Source organism: Lithobates pipiens, unplaced genomic scaffold (assembly GCF_037356315.1).
Source record: "Lithobates pipiens isolate NorthernLeopardFrog02 unplaced genomic scaffold, aLitPip1_a1.2 Scaffold_3, whole genome shotgun sequence".
Lineage (NCBI taxonomy): Eukaryota > Metazoa > Chordata > Amphibia > Anura > Ranidae > Lithobates > Lithobates pipiens.
Genome location: NW_027507790.1, coordinates 73040952 through 73054482, shown reverse-complemented (window position 1 = coordinate 73054482; position 13531 = coordinate 73040952).

Here is a 13531-nt window from a genome sequence, read left to right as displayed (position 1 = left end):
TCCATCTTTTCATGCCAACTGCGATACAAAAGGTGTTGTCTACTTAATGGTATGCGCCTGCGGAGCATTTTACGTAGGTAAAACCATTAGAGAACTTCGCCAACGTATAGGAGATCACCTGTATTATTCATCAGGTGGCAAACTCACTGCAGTGGGTCGCCATATAGGCATTCATCATAGGTATCAGCCCCAAGTGGTTAAATTTCTTGTCCTTGAAGTAATCCGCAAAGATACTCGAGGTGGGGACTGGGACAGAGAGATTTTAAAACGTGAAACCTTATGGATCGAACGTTTAGACGCTCTGGTTCCGCCAGGTCTGAACGAAACAAAAACATACAAGTACTTTCTCAAATGAAGAGAAAAGAGTTAAAAACTTTTCTTTTCTTCTTCCATCCATAGCGTTCCGCCATTTATGGTTCCCCAGATTGCCCAATCTCCTGGTTCATCTGGCACCCTAGAGACTCCACCTTTTTCTCTGACACCGCTACTAATAATCCTTCGGTGCTAGCTATTAAAATACTATAGTGACAAGCGGTTCGCATTGTCCTAAACACTCTAATCTATGTAGTCATTTATCTAATGATGACCCTATATTTCTTCTTTTGCAGACTAAATGAACGTATTGGTGAGACTATGCATGTTTAAACAATATGCAATAAAATGTTGCCAATGTAATCGCTATACTAATCTGCTTATGTTCTCTTTTTATTAATTTAAAACTAACTTGTGAAACGAAGTGTGTAATGCTCAGGACCGTGCTGTTGCGAGGCATGAAGTATGGGAGGAGACTCCCAGGGGCGGGCATGCGCCTCTCCGGCGGCCCTGATAGGCCCCCATGTTATGGGCGGCGTCGGGTCCGCTTCAGCAATTATTCGCTGAGGGTTTCCTCAGTGATCAGGGCTGACGCGCATTGCCACACAATGGCACATGCGCAGTAGGAGCGGCGGACCCGGCAACGTCATAGCTCGGCACCCGCGCCGTGCCTGTGACGCCGCCGGGTTGGGGGTTAAAGGTGCGCCAGCATGGCGTTCCTTTACAGCAGACCAAACACAGGATGGGAAGTCTCCATATTAAAAACCGCTGCTTGGACTGAGAAGCTACAGGAGGTATGCTGTTTTCTGGTAAATAGATCCCTTATATACCTTACAATCTGAAATGATCCTGCTGTGGTAAAACTGTACCGAGCTGACTAAATGATGTCTTTACTAGATCAGCATGACACACTCACACTAAACGAACAGCAACGTGGGTCTCCCTTCTGATTTAGGCACAATATCTATTCCGTATTGGATCTGTCCATCCGGGTTTTCCCCGGCATAACGATACCTGTACTGAAGCCTCAACGTCCATCGGAATTTTTATGCTGCTGCACCTTTACTTATGCTGCTTTCCTTTTTTTAAAAAATTCTGGCTATACCGGTATGTGAATTTTTCTATAGCTACATTATAAGAAAAATAATTATGCTCAAGATGAATAAGCAGCCTATACCTTGCACATTCATTACTTGAAATTCTATGTTACTGTTTTGTAGCTGAACCTCCCGTGCCCGCCAAAAGGGTGGTCAATGCCCGATCTGGCAGGGACTACCCGAACTTCATGTGCCTCTCGATAGCTGCATGGTGGTGAGCCGCATACTCCGTGTTTATATTATTTTCTTTCCTAACTGATTGTAAAAAATACATCTAATACCTTTAAATAATCGTTGTTGTTTTCTGTTAAATAATTTGTGATAAATCTCGTTGTAGACAAACAAGGTCTCCTGAAGAAGCGACAGAATAGTCGCGAAACTAGTAGAGAAACCAAAGACCGTATTGGACACAAAATACTGTCGTAACAAATGTTGTCTATGTTATAGCCATAATATGTATTTTTCTATATATGTACAAAAATTTCTTCTTTCTCTAAAAAAAGTTTTTTATACTCAATAATAAATATTTGTAATTTTTATATAAACTTGGTATCAAGACAGTCCATCATTTTGTAGGGGGACCTAAAGGCAAAATCATGGTTATGATGTTCCATGTATGAATCCCTTTGATCTTTTCCCCATAATTCCTTTTTTTTCAAATTGTGGCTAGAAAGGTGGGGCGTTTTGCTCGCTCAGTTGGCCGTTTGAGGAAAACAAGGATTAAATTGAATAGAGAAGTTGGGAGGTTTGTGGCTCGGCTCGGGGCATAGTGGTTCAGCACCGAGAGTTGGAGGATCAGTCTGTTTGCTATTGGCGAGATGATGGTGTTCCCTTGAATGCAGTGGGCATTGACATCTGGTCTCTGGGCCTTCAGGAAGGGGTGGTGAGGGCCTTTCGGGCGTGGAAGGATTCGCTTGAATGAGAAGCTCATGGCGGTTCAAGGGGTCTTTGGTAGGTCAGTCAGGAACTACATGGTTACAGGATTAGTGGGGCCCATCTAAAATATGGCGCTTACACTTTGTTAGCAGTGGTTCTCCCAGGAGCTGGGTCCCCTGGGGGAAGGTAATATGGAAGTATGGGTGATGTCAGAGAGTCCTCGAGCCAGTCGGGACACAGCTGAGGACATAGACCATTACAGTTAAAATTGTGCCTTAAAGACACCCAAAGACCCCTTTTTGTTACGGGTATTGTTTTACATGTTTTAAGTGATGTTATTTTATTCTTCGGTTAATAAAAATGGGCTGCTGTGGCCATTTAAAACCCATGTCATGCAGTTTGTGTCTTTAATTTAATGGTAAGGACCAAGGTTGACGAATCTTATAGTCATGAGATTGACAGAGATTTATGGATTCAAACAACACAACCTTTTAACCATAACAGACTGGTGCCAAATCCTTGTCCAAAATATGAATGACTACAATACCATTGGTTCTGTTTCAACTTGTGACTGGTGTCCTTCTGGTGTATAATTTACCGGGCGTCTTCTGCCATTGTCTGGGGAGTCAACACTGGATTCTTGCTAAGCAGATGACCTCACCCTTTGAAACAATGGGGATATTTACCCTGGCTTTTCCTTAAACAAAAGGCCTTGATATCTGGAACTCAAAATGCCAGTTGACCATTGTCCATTGGATTTAAGTAGTTGCTTCATTGTTCAGGTTACTCTGTTTTAACATAAGGTTTGTATATTGACCTCAGCCCTCCACTGGAGAGGATATTTCAATCAACCTTTTCTGGTGGGGTGGGGGTAACACTCCCCTGGTATGAAAACTCCTTGGCTGAGTGTTTAATGAATTTAATGAATTATACAAAAATGTATGTATCCTGTCCATGACAGAATGAACACAGTGAGTGATCGGTATGGATTTCTCCTGTGTTCATTTATAACTGAAGCATAATACACCATGTTTACTTTTCTTCAGTTCTAAAATAACAGGAGCCTCTGCACAGAGCTATCCCTGTTTATTCATCTTCACTGCAACTGAGGCTACAGAGAAAGCAATTGAAGAATCTGTGTCCTCAAAAGTGAGACATATGGAATCTGTTTAGACCCCTGATATTTCACCAAAGCTCCCAACAGGGGTCCTAAAATAAATTGTAAAATGTAAAAATTGTAAAAGATAATAAATAAAATTGTAAAATATAATAAAAAAATAAAAAAATAAATAACTACTGACACTGTCTACTGTCACCAACTTCTGCTCTACTGACATATCCACTGCCCTATTGACACTGTCCACGGCTCTACTGACTGACACCGTCCCCTGCCTTACTGACACCAACTTCTGCCCTACTGACACCATCCACTTCCCTGCTGACACTGTCTCCATCTAAAAAGGGTTATGTTTATATTTTTTTTGTTCACATTTTTTATTAAAGAAAATCACAGAATACATCAAGAAGCAATCTCGGTTGGAAATATAGAACATATCTCATGGTACAACTTGTGTGAGGTTTATGGAGGAATAACAACAGACCTTTCTAAACATAGACAGTGTTCATTATCGCGGAACAGAGTATGGTGGTGTTAACAACTGCATATGCATTATTAAGCGTCAGAGGATGTTTACAGTAGGAAGGGGAGTAACTCCAATCCAATTACAGTACAGAACATAGACTTGTCCTCTGCAGGTCAGGGAAATAAAGACTGTAAGATAGGTTTAGGCAATAAGCCTTATCTTTGTCATAGAAATTATAAATAAATAATTTTGGTCAAGGAAACCATAGTATCAGACAATGGTGTCGTTCTGAGATTTACGGTTCAAGCAGATTAGTGTCAAAATCTAAAGGGAGAAAATTCTCCACCCAGAGTGTTCAAATTTTGCGGTGTTGGGAGATTCGGTCCAATATCGTTGCTTCAAGCTTACTCTATTTTCCACTTCCACTATATGTAGTTTTGGGGTCTTCCAGGCTCTGGCTATTGTGTGCTTAGCAGTTGTGGTTAATTGAAGAAGGAGATAAATTTTGACCCTTGTGTAGTCTCCTTGTACATGATTTAATAGAGCCAGGGATGGGTCAGGAACTAAAGTATCATGATGGACGCTAATTGAAATATTGTCATCCAGAATTGTTGCGCTATAGGGCATGACTACCAGATGTGGACATGGGAACCCCTCTTCCCACAGCCTCAGAAACATACAGATGGGTAGGATGGCAGAAATGTTGAGATCCTTGAGGGGACAAGATACCACTGCATGAGAACCTTGTAGTTAGCCTCCAGTGCCACTGTGTTTTGTGTGGAGAATTTTCTGATGGCCCATATGTTTGTCCAGTCATCTACATCCAGTATTATTTGTAGGTCTTTGCACCACTGTGCAGCATAAAAGGGAAAATCAGCTGGTGGAGAAGTGAGGTGGTTGTAGTTACATGATATGATGCCTGGGGCGTGTGGATTCGAGTTTTCATAGAAAAGATAAACTGTCCAGGGAGGAACAAGTACCTATCACTTTTCGGACAAAATGGGCTATTTGGAGGTAGTGATGGACGAACTTCCGACGGGACGTTTCGCGAACGCGAAATGCGAACGGACCCAAACGTTCGCGAAACCGAACGTTCGCCGCGGGCCCCATTGACTTCAATGGGAGGCGAACTTTGCAAACCTTCATGTCGAATTTGCGGCCACGTGGTAATTATTAGGGGGTAAAACGTAGTCCCACCATCTGGACAATGACATAATACATGTATGAGGTGAATTTGGGATCGATAACTACAAGCATTTTTATTTTATTTGGGAAATTGTTCTAACAATTCAGGACTATGGAGCTAATGAAGGCAATGGAGGAGAGGGAAGGTCAGGGACCAGGGTAGGCAAAGAAGAGGGTGCAGGAGATGATCACCAGCAGCGTGACATACCGGAATGACACATGCACCGTGATAGAGGCATCTGACAGCAGCACCGTAATACAGAGCACTGACAGCAGCACCGTGACATACAGCGCTGACAGCAGCACCGTGACATACAGCGCTGACAGCAGCACCGTGACATACAGCGCTGACAGCAGCACCGTGACATACAGCGCTGACAGCAGCACCGTGACATACAGCGCTGACAGCAGCACCGTGACATACAGCGCTGACAGCAGCACCGTGACATACAGCGCTGACAGCAGCACCGTGACATACAGCGCTGACAGCAGCACCGTGACATACAGCGCTGACAGCAGCACCGTGACATACAGCGCTGACAGCAGCACCGTGACATACAGCGCTGACAGCAGCACCGTGACATACAGCGCTGACAGCAGCACCGTGACATACAGCGCTGACAGCAGCACCGTGACATACAGCACTGACAGCAGCACCGTAAGCAGCCCCAGGAGGAAGTCAGCACAGCACAGGGATGGTGTGATCCCCTCATAATAAGAACCCCCAGGAGGAAGTCAGCACAGCACAGGGATAGTGTGATCCCTTCATAATAAGAACCCCCAGGAGGAAGTCAGCACAGCACAGGGATATCATAAGCAGCCCCAGTAGAAATATGACACCGCTCAACCTCTTCAAAGAGGAGGGTAGGGGCATATAGTACGGTGTGCTTTTTTGGGTCAAGGAAGTGAGCCAAATGAATTAAGAAGGTCTGTGTGCTTGATTAAAAAAATAGTTTATAGACATATACATGGTCTACTGGTCACATGTGTTGAATTCCTCCGAGATCCATGCCTCATTCATTTTTAGAAATGTGAGGTAGTTAACACTGTGGTGAGCTAGGCGAGTACGCTTATCGGTCACAATCCCCCCTGCTGCGCTGAACGTCCTTTCGGACAGGACACTGGATGAGGGGCAAGCCAACAGTTCGATTGCAAATTGGGCAAGCTCTGGCCAGAGGTCAAGCCTGCCCACCCAGTAGTCTAGGGGTTCATCACTCCTCAGAGCGTCCACATCGGCCGTTAACCCAATGTAGTCGGACACCTGACGGTCTAGGCGTTCCCTGATGCTGGATCCGGATGACACCTGTCGATGGGTCGGCTGAAAGAATGACCTCATATCCGAAGTCACCAACACATCTTCAAACCGGCCTCTTCTTGCAGGCGCTGTTGGATTGGTACCCGCAAATCCTTCTCTGGGAGTGGGAATTGCTCCTCTGCCAGCGCACGCAAAAGCAGAATGCAGCATTTCTCGAAGCAAGGCCTGGAAGTGCTGCATTCTGACAGCCCTCTGCGACGGCGGTAACATTTCCGCCATTTTGTGTTTGTACCGGGGGTCTAAGTACGTTGCCACCCAGTACTGGTCCTTGACCCTCATGCTTTTTATACGGGGGTCCCTATTAAAACACTGGAGCATGAAGGCCCCCATTTGCACTAAAGTGGAAGCGGTGTGGTGGCCTGGCTCCTGCTCATCATCCAGGATAATGTCGTCCTCTTCATTCTCCTCTCCCCATCCTCGCACAACAGGGATCCCAGAAAGGTTTAAAGCATGCTCTTCTTGCTCCTGCTCATCCGCCCCGGCACCATCCTCCTCTGACTCCTCATCAGACTCCTGTTGTTGACTTGTCTCAGATAGAGTAGCCCCCCCTGGGAATTCATCCAGCATTGCGACTTCCTCATCTTCCCGCTCCTGCTCCTCCACAGCCTGATCAATGACACGACGCAATGCACGCTCCAGAAAGAAGGCATAAGGTACCATGTCACTGATGGCGCCATGGCTGCGACTGACCAGTTTGGTGATCTCCTCAAATGGCCGCAGAAGTCTGCATGTGTCGCGCATGAGCAGCCACTGGCGCGGTGAAAAAAAACCCAGCTCCCCAGAACCGTTTCTTTCGCAGAGTTCATACAGGTAGACGTTAACTGCACGTTTCTGCTGGAGCAGCCTATCAAGCATATAGAAGGTTGAGTTCCATCGCGTCGGGCAATCGCAAATAAGACGTCTGACCGGCAGATGGTGTCGCCGCTGAATGTCAGCAAGGCGAGCCATGGCCGTGTAAGATCTTCTGAAATGGGCCGAGATTTTCCTTGCCTGCCGCAAGATGTCCTGGACCCCAGGGTATTTGACAAGGAATCGCTGCACGACCAAGTTTAAGACGTGTGCCATGCACGGCACGTGCGTGATTTTGCCCTGTTTCAATGCGCTAAGCAGATTGGCACCGTTGTCACACACCACTTTACCAACTGTCAAATTGAGCGGTGTTAGCCACTCATCTGCCTGTGAACGCAAAGCTGAAAGGAGTGCCGGGCCAGTGTGGCTCTTTGCTTCCAGGCACAACAGACGCAGCACGGCATGGCAACGTCTCACCTGGCATGTGGAATAGGTTCTGGGGAGCTTGGGCGGTGCAGTGGAAGAGACGCTAGCAGCGGAAAAGGAGGAGGCAGCTGAGGAGGAGAGGGAGGAGGATGGAGTAGGAGGAGGAGAAGAAGAGTCAGGCCTGCATGCAATCCGTGGCGGTAAAACCAAATCTACACGGGTGCCACGGGTTACATGCTTGACGGCCGTCAGAAGGTTCACCCAGTGGGCAGTAAAACTGATATACCTTCCCTGCCCGTGTTTGCTAGACCACGTGTCTGTGGTCAGATGTATCTTGGCACCGACACTGTGTGCCAGAGATACATTCACTTGCCGCTGAACATGGCCATATAGCTCTGGGATGCCCTTCTCTGAGAAATACTTCCTTCCTGGGACCTTCCATTGTGGTGTTCCAATGGCCACAAATTTGCGAAAGGCCTCCGAGTCCACCAGTTTATATGGCAGTAGTTGGCGGGCTATGAGTTCTGACAAGCCAGCCGCCAACCGTTGGGCAAGAGGGTTATCCGGCGTCATCATTTTTTTACGCTCAAACATTAGGCCCACGGAAGCCTGCCTTTTTGCAGAAAAATGTGAGCTTGGCGTGATGGAAGGTGGAGTGGAGGACAATTGTGAGGAGAGAGGAGAAGGAGAAGTAGAAGACGAGGCTGGACGGTGAGAGCCTGCAGTGTGGCTTTGTGTGTTCCGTTGCTCCCACTGGGCTCGGTGATGGCTGCTCATGTGCCTTCTTAAGGCGGTCGTCCCTAGGTGAGTATTGGGCTTACCGCGACTAACGCGTTGACTGCAAAGATTGCAGATGGCAACGCTATTGTCAGCAGCGGACACGTTAAAAAAAGCCCACACTGCGGAGCCATGTGCCGGTGTCCTGGGAGCGCCAGATGTGACCGTACATGGTCGATGACTCGCTCCTGATACATTTGCAGTCTGCTTTGTCCCTGCTGTGCAATGTAAGTCATTGCTGCTTCTCCTCCCTATCTGCTGGTCCATATCTCCCTCTGAACTCCCCTCCTCTTCCTCTCTTGTGGGCACCCACGTGACATCACTAGACACGTCATCATCAACGTCACCTTCCCCACCGCTATAAGTAGAGATCTCGGAGTAGGCAGCAACACCGGGGACCAACCTCCTCCTTGGGCTGATCTGGGTACTGGCGTCAGACTGCTGAGTAGCGCTTGTTGCTACCTCCTCTTCCTGATCCAATACCAAGAGTGGCTGCGCATCAGAAATGTCCTCTTGATATGGATCGGAAAATAATTCCAGTGACTCAAGCGGAAGGTATGTGGTGGTGGTGGTGGTGGTCGTGTTGTTGGTGGTAGTGTCTTTGGGGGTGCACATAGCAGAGAGTGAAGAAGAGGGTGCAGATCGAGAGGATGAGGAGGGTGCAGAAGAGTAAGGCTGAGCGAGCCACTCAACCAAGTCTGGTGCATCCTTTAAAGTAATTGAACGCACCTTCTGCAACTTCCCACTTTGGCTCAAGCCTGTTGCTCCTGCCCTACCCCTACCACCCCTGCGGAAGGGCCTGCCTCTTCCTCTGCCTGTCATTTTTTAAATGACCCTGTGACAAAACTCTTAGTCCCTATACCGCTGAAGGACTGCTGCAGTATAGGTGAGCGGTCAGCAGTGGTGCACGTCAACCCTATCTATTGTGGACCGATAGCGGTCCTTACAGAACAGCAGACTGTACCGCACTCAAGCCTATGTACCGTAGCACCCTATACCAAGTTACCAGTCCTTATAAGAACTTTTGTGGACCAAGCAGGTTGTGTATTAGTGTTTAGCAGACTGTACGTCAGTCCCTATACCGCTGAAGGACTGCTGCAGTATAGGGCAGCGGTCAGCAGTGGTGCACGTCAACCCTATCTATTGTGGACCGATAGCGGTCCTTACAGAACAGCAGACTGTACCGCACTCAAGCCTATGTACCGTAGCACCCTATACCAAGTTACCAGTCCTTATAAGAACTTTTGTGGAACAAGCAGGTTGTGTGTTAGTGATTAGCAGACTGTACGTCAGTCCCTATACCGCTGAAGGACTGCTGCAGTATAGGTGAGCGGTCAGCAGTGGTGCACGTCAACCCTATCTATTGTGGACCGATAGCGGTCCTTACAGAACAGCAGACTGTACCGCACTCAAGCCTATGTACCGTAGCACCCTATACCAAGTTACCAGTCCTTATAAGAACTTTTGTGGACCAAGCAGGTTGTGTATTAGTGTTTAGCAGACTGTACGTCAGTCCCTATACCGCTGAAGGACTGCTGCAGTATAGGGCAGCGGTCAGCAGTGGTGCACGTCAACCCTATCTATTGTGGACCGATAGCGGTCCTTACAGAACAGCAGACTGTACCGCACTCAAGCCTATGTACCGTAGCACCCTATACCAAGTTACCAGTCCTTATAAGAACTTTTGTGGAACAAGCAGGTTGTGTGTTAGTGATTAGCAGACTGTACGTCAGTCCCTATACCGCTGAAGGACTGCTGCAGTATAGGTGAGCGGTCAGCAGTGGTGCACGTCAACCCTATCTATTGTGGACCGATAGCGGTCCTTACAGAACAGCAGACTGTACCGCACTCAAGCCTATGTACCGTAGCACCCTATACCAAGTTACCAGTCCTTATAAGAACTTTTGTGGAACAAGCAGGTTGTGTGTTAGTGATTAGCAGACTGTACGTCAGTCCCTATACCGCTGAAGGACTGCTGCAGTATAGGTGAGCGGTCAGCAGTGGTGCACGTCAACCCTATCTATTGTGGACCGATAGCGGTCCTTACAGAACAGCAGACTGTACCGCACTCAAGCCTATGTACCGTAGCACCCTATACCAAGTTACCAGTCCTTATAAGAACTTTTGTGGACCAAGCAGGTTGTGTATTAGTGTTTAGCAGACTGTACGTCAGTCCCTATACCGCTGAAGGACTGCTGCAGTATAGGGCAGCGGTCAGCAGTGGTGCACGTCAACCCTATCTATTGTGGACCGATAGCGGTCCTTACAGAACAGCAGACTGTACCGCACTCAAGCCTATGTACCGTAGCACCCTATACCAAGTTACCAGTCCTTATAAGAACTTTTGTGGAACAAGTGAGTTGTGAATGTTTAGCAGACTGCAGCAGAAGGGCAGCAGTCAAGTATAATATCCTTTCTATATTTGGAAGAAAGAATATTATACATGTACAAGCCTATTACTGTACCACTGATACCAGTCCTGAAAAGAACCTTTGTGGAACTAATAATAACAGCAAGTCTTTAAAATTACCCTCACTGCCTGACAACACTGCTTCCTTCCTGTCCCTATACAAATTGGCAAAAAAAGAGAACGATTAGTGGTTACTGGAACAGCTCTTTTGTGGACCTTGATAGTAACAGCTAATGATGATGATGATGATGATGATGATGAAAGACTAATCTGGCTGTCCCTGTAGCATACACCGTCCTTTCCCTTTCTCTAAACTAACAAAAGACACTCAGGCTGCTGCAAGAATCAGCAGCACAGCAAACCTATCAACACCTAACACCTATACCAGTCCTGAAAAGAACTTTTGTGTACCAAATAGCTAGTGGTTTATCTCTCCCTACTCCACACAGGAACCTGTCCCTATCGTAACAGAAGAAAGAATGTAAAATGGCCACCGGATCGGGTGTATTTATAGGTTAGGGGGAATGTACAAGTGTCCATGTGCTGTCATGTCTCAATTGGCTGTCCTGTATCACATGATAAACGTGTCACCAAAGGTTAAAGTTCTTGTATACATTAAACACGTAAGTCCGCCGCGGCGAACGACGGAAAAAGGCGTTCGAACGTGCGGACCGCGAATGTCGGAAATTCGCCGCGAAACGACCGCCGGGCGAAACGTTCGTCCATCACTATTTGGAGGTAGCGGAAGAATTCAGTAGGGAGTAATTTAGCTTGAACTTGGAGAACTGGTAATGTTTTAAGGGTGTTATCAGTAATGAAATCACAGATTCGATTCAGCCCCTCCTGAGACCAGAGCCAAAAAGGAACCAGGTTCGGTAAAGGCAGGGTAGAAATGTTTATATTTTTACAGTGTAATTTTTTTTTTTTCTACGATTTCCTTACTATTTAGTTTGGCCTTGCTAGTTAAAGTGTAAGTTCACCTTTACAGAAAATCTATTAAATTGTATAAGCTATATTTCAAAGGTCACAGCAGCCTTGCTCTCTATATTCCATGTATTATGAATAGATTGTTGGGAGGGGGTGGCATTTTTGTAGCTGGGTTACAGTTGGTCTTTGCCACAAGTTCCTACCTCACTTACTATTGATCTCTGACCTCTGAACTGGGTGCCACTTACTACTAATCTGTGACTTCTGCATCACTTACTATTTACCTCTAAACTCTGAGTAACTTAATACTGAACCCACGATACTTTGCTTCTATTTTAAACACAGTCAATATTAACCACAATAAAAACTCCACCAAATTTTTAACACAGCACACTGCACGCACCACACTTTTTGTGTTTGCTTAGGAGGGCCCAACTTATGATCCTGCACATAGGCCCCATTATTTTGTATGTCACTGTCACCCCATATTTTACTGCGGGATAGACTGCTACATGCATTAGTGCGGTGCACTGAATCCCACATCCGACACCTACATCTTCGCCTTGGTCACTAAATGACCCTGTCCTGGGGGGCCAACTGAGTCTTTGCCCCCTATGAAAGAATGTCTAGTTTTGCCACTGTAAATAAGAGAGTATCACAGCAACCTCTATGGCCAAAAAAATAATAATAACCTTTAAGAAAGGAATGACTGGTATGCTGAGTTTGCAAAACTGGAAAGGAGGGTGAAGCCATTGTAAAAATTTTCATGGACTGTTTATAGTTTATGCCTTTTGTTTTAAGAACAGTAATGCGGGCAAGTAACATTAGTTCGATATTGATGAACTGCCAAAAATAATCATCCACAACCTTCTCATAAGCTATATAGTTACTTAGAGCACAAATGTATCCCAGGAAGGGTAGTTTAGAGTTGCCTTTCCTATTAAGCTTTAAAAGAACTTTCTTTACATGTTCTTGCTGAGTTATAGAACGACAAAAAAAAAAAAAACACCAAGGTTGTCTGTAGTACCCCTACCATGCCTGATGCTGCAGGCTCTTTCACAGTTATTGTTCCCCTTGGCAGGCCTGAATGTTCAGCACCCATGTCTAAAAGCTTAGTTTAGAATTAATTTCCTGCCTTCTGGTTCTGTAAAGATTCATGGCAGGGACAGGCTGCTATGAAAAGGTTGTTCAAATTAAATGTAGATGTAGCTGTTTAACTGTATGTAGACTTTTTTGTAGGATTTTCCTTGCTTTAGAACTTATCGATAAGCTGCAGTGCACCTTTTTATGGTTCAAAGTAATTCAAATGTCAGATGGTTTTCAAATAAAGGGTAACTGATCTTTTTGGTAACCTTGCTCTTTGTTCATATGATCACAGGTGCAAAACAGGATGAAAATACAAGAGTTGCATTTATCCTTTGCCAGATCAAAAGGCCGGTACATGCACCTAGTTAACAATGCACTATGGTAACTTTGGCGCACAGCTATGATGACAATGCACAAATTTAGACAGACACCATGTGAATAAAATGTAAAAATGATACATTTTAATGTAAAAATGTATTTATAAACCATTTATTGCAATTTACTTCTGAGAACACACACATTTATACTTCAGCTGTGTTCACACAGCATGTGCATGTGTGCTAACATGTTTCAGGCAACACTACTGACAGGTGATACAAGCTAACCTGAGGTGCAGAGTGCCACCTTGGTCTTCACCAGAGCACCTTGCAAGTAGCAAATAGTAGCTCACCCTAGTAATACCTGGGCTACATTGCTGCAAGCAGTGGCGGAACTACCGCCATAGCAACACATGCGGGCGCTATGGGGC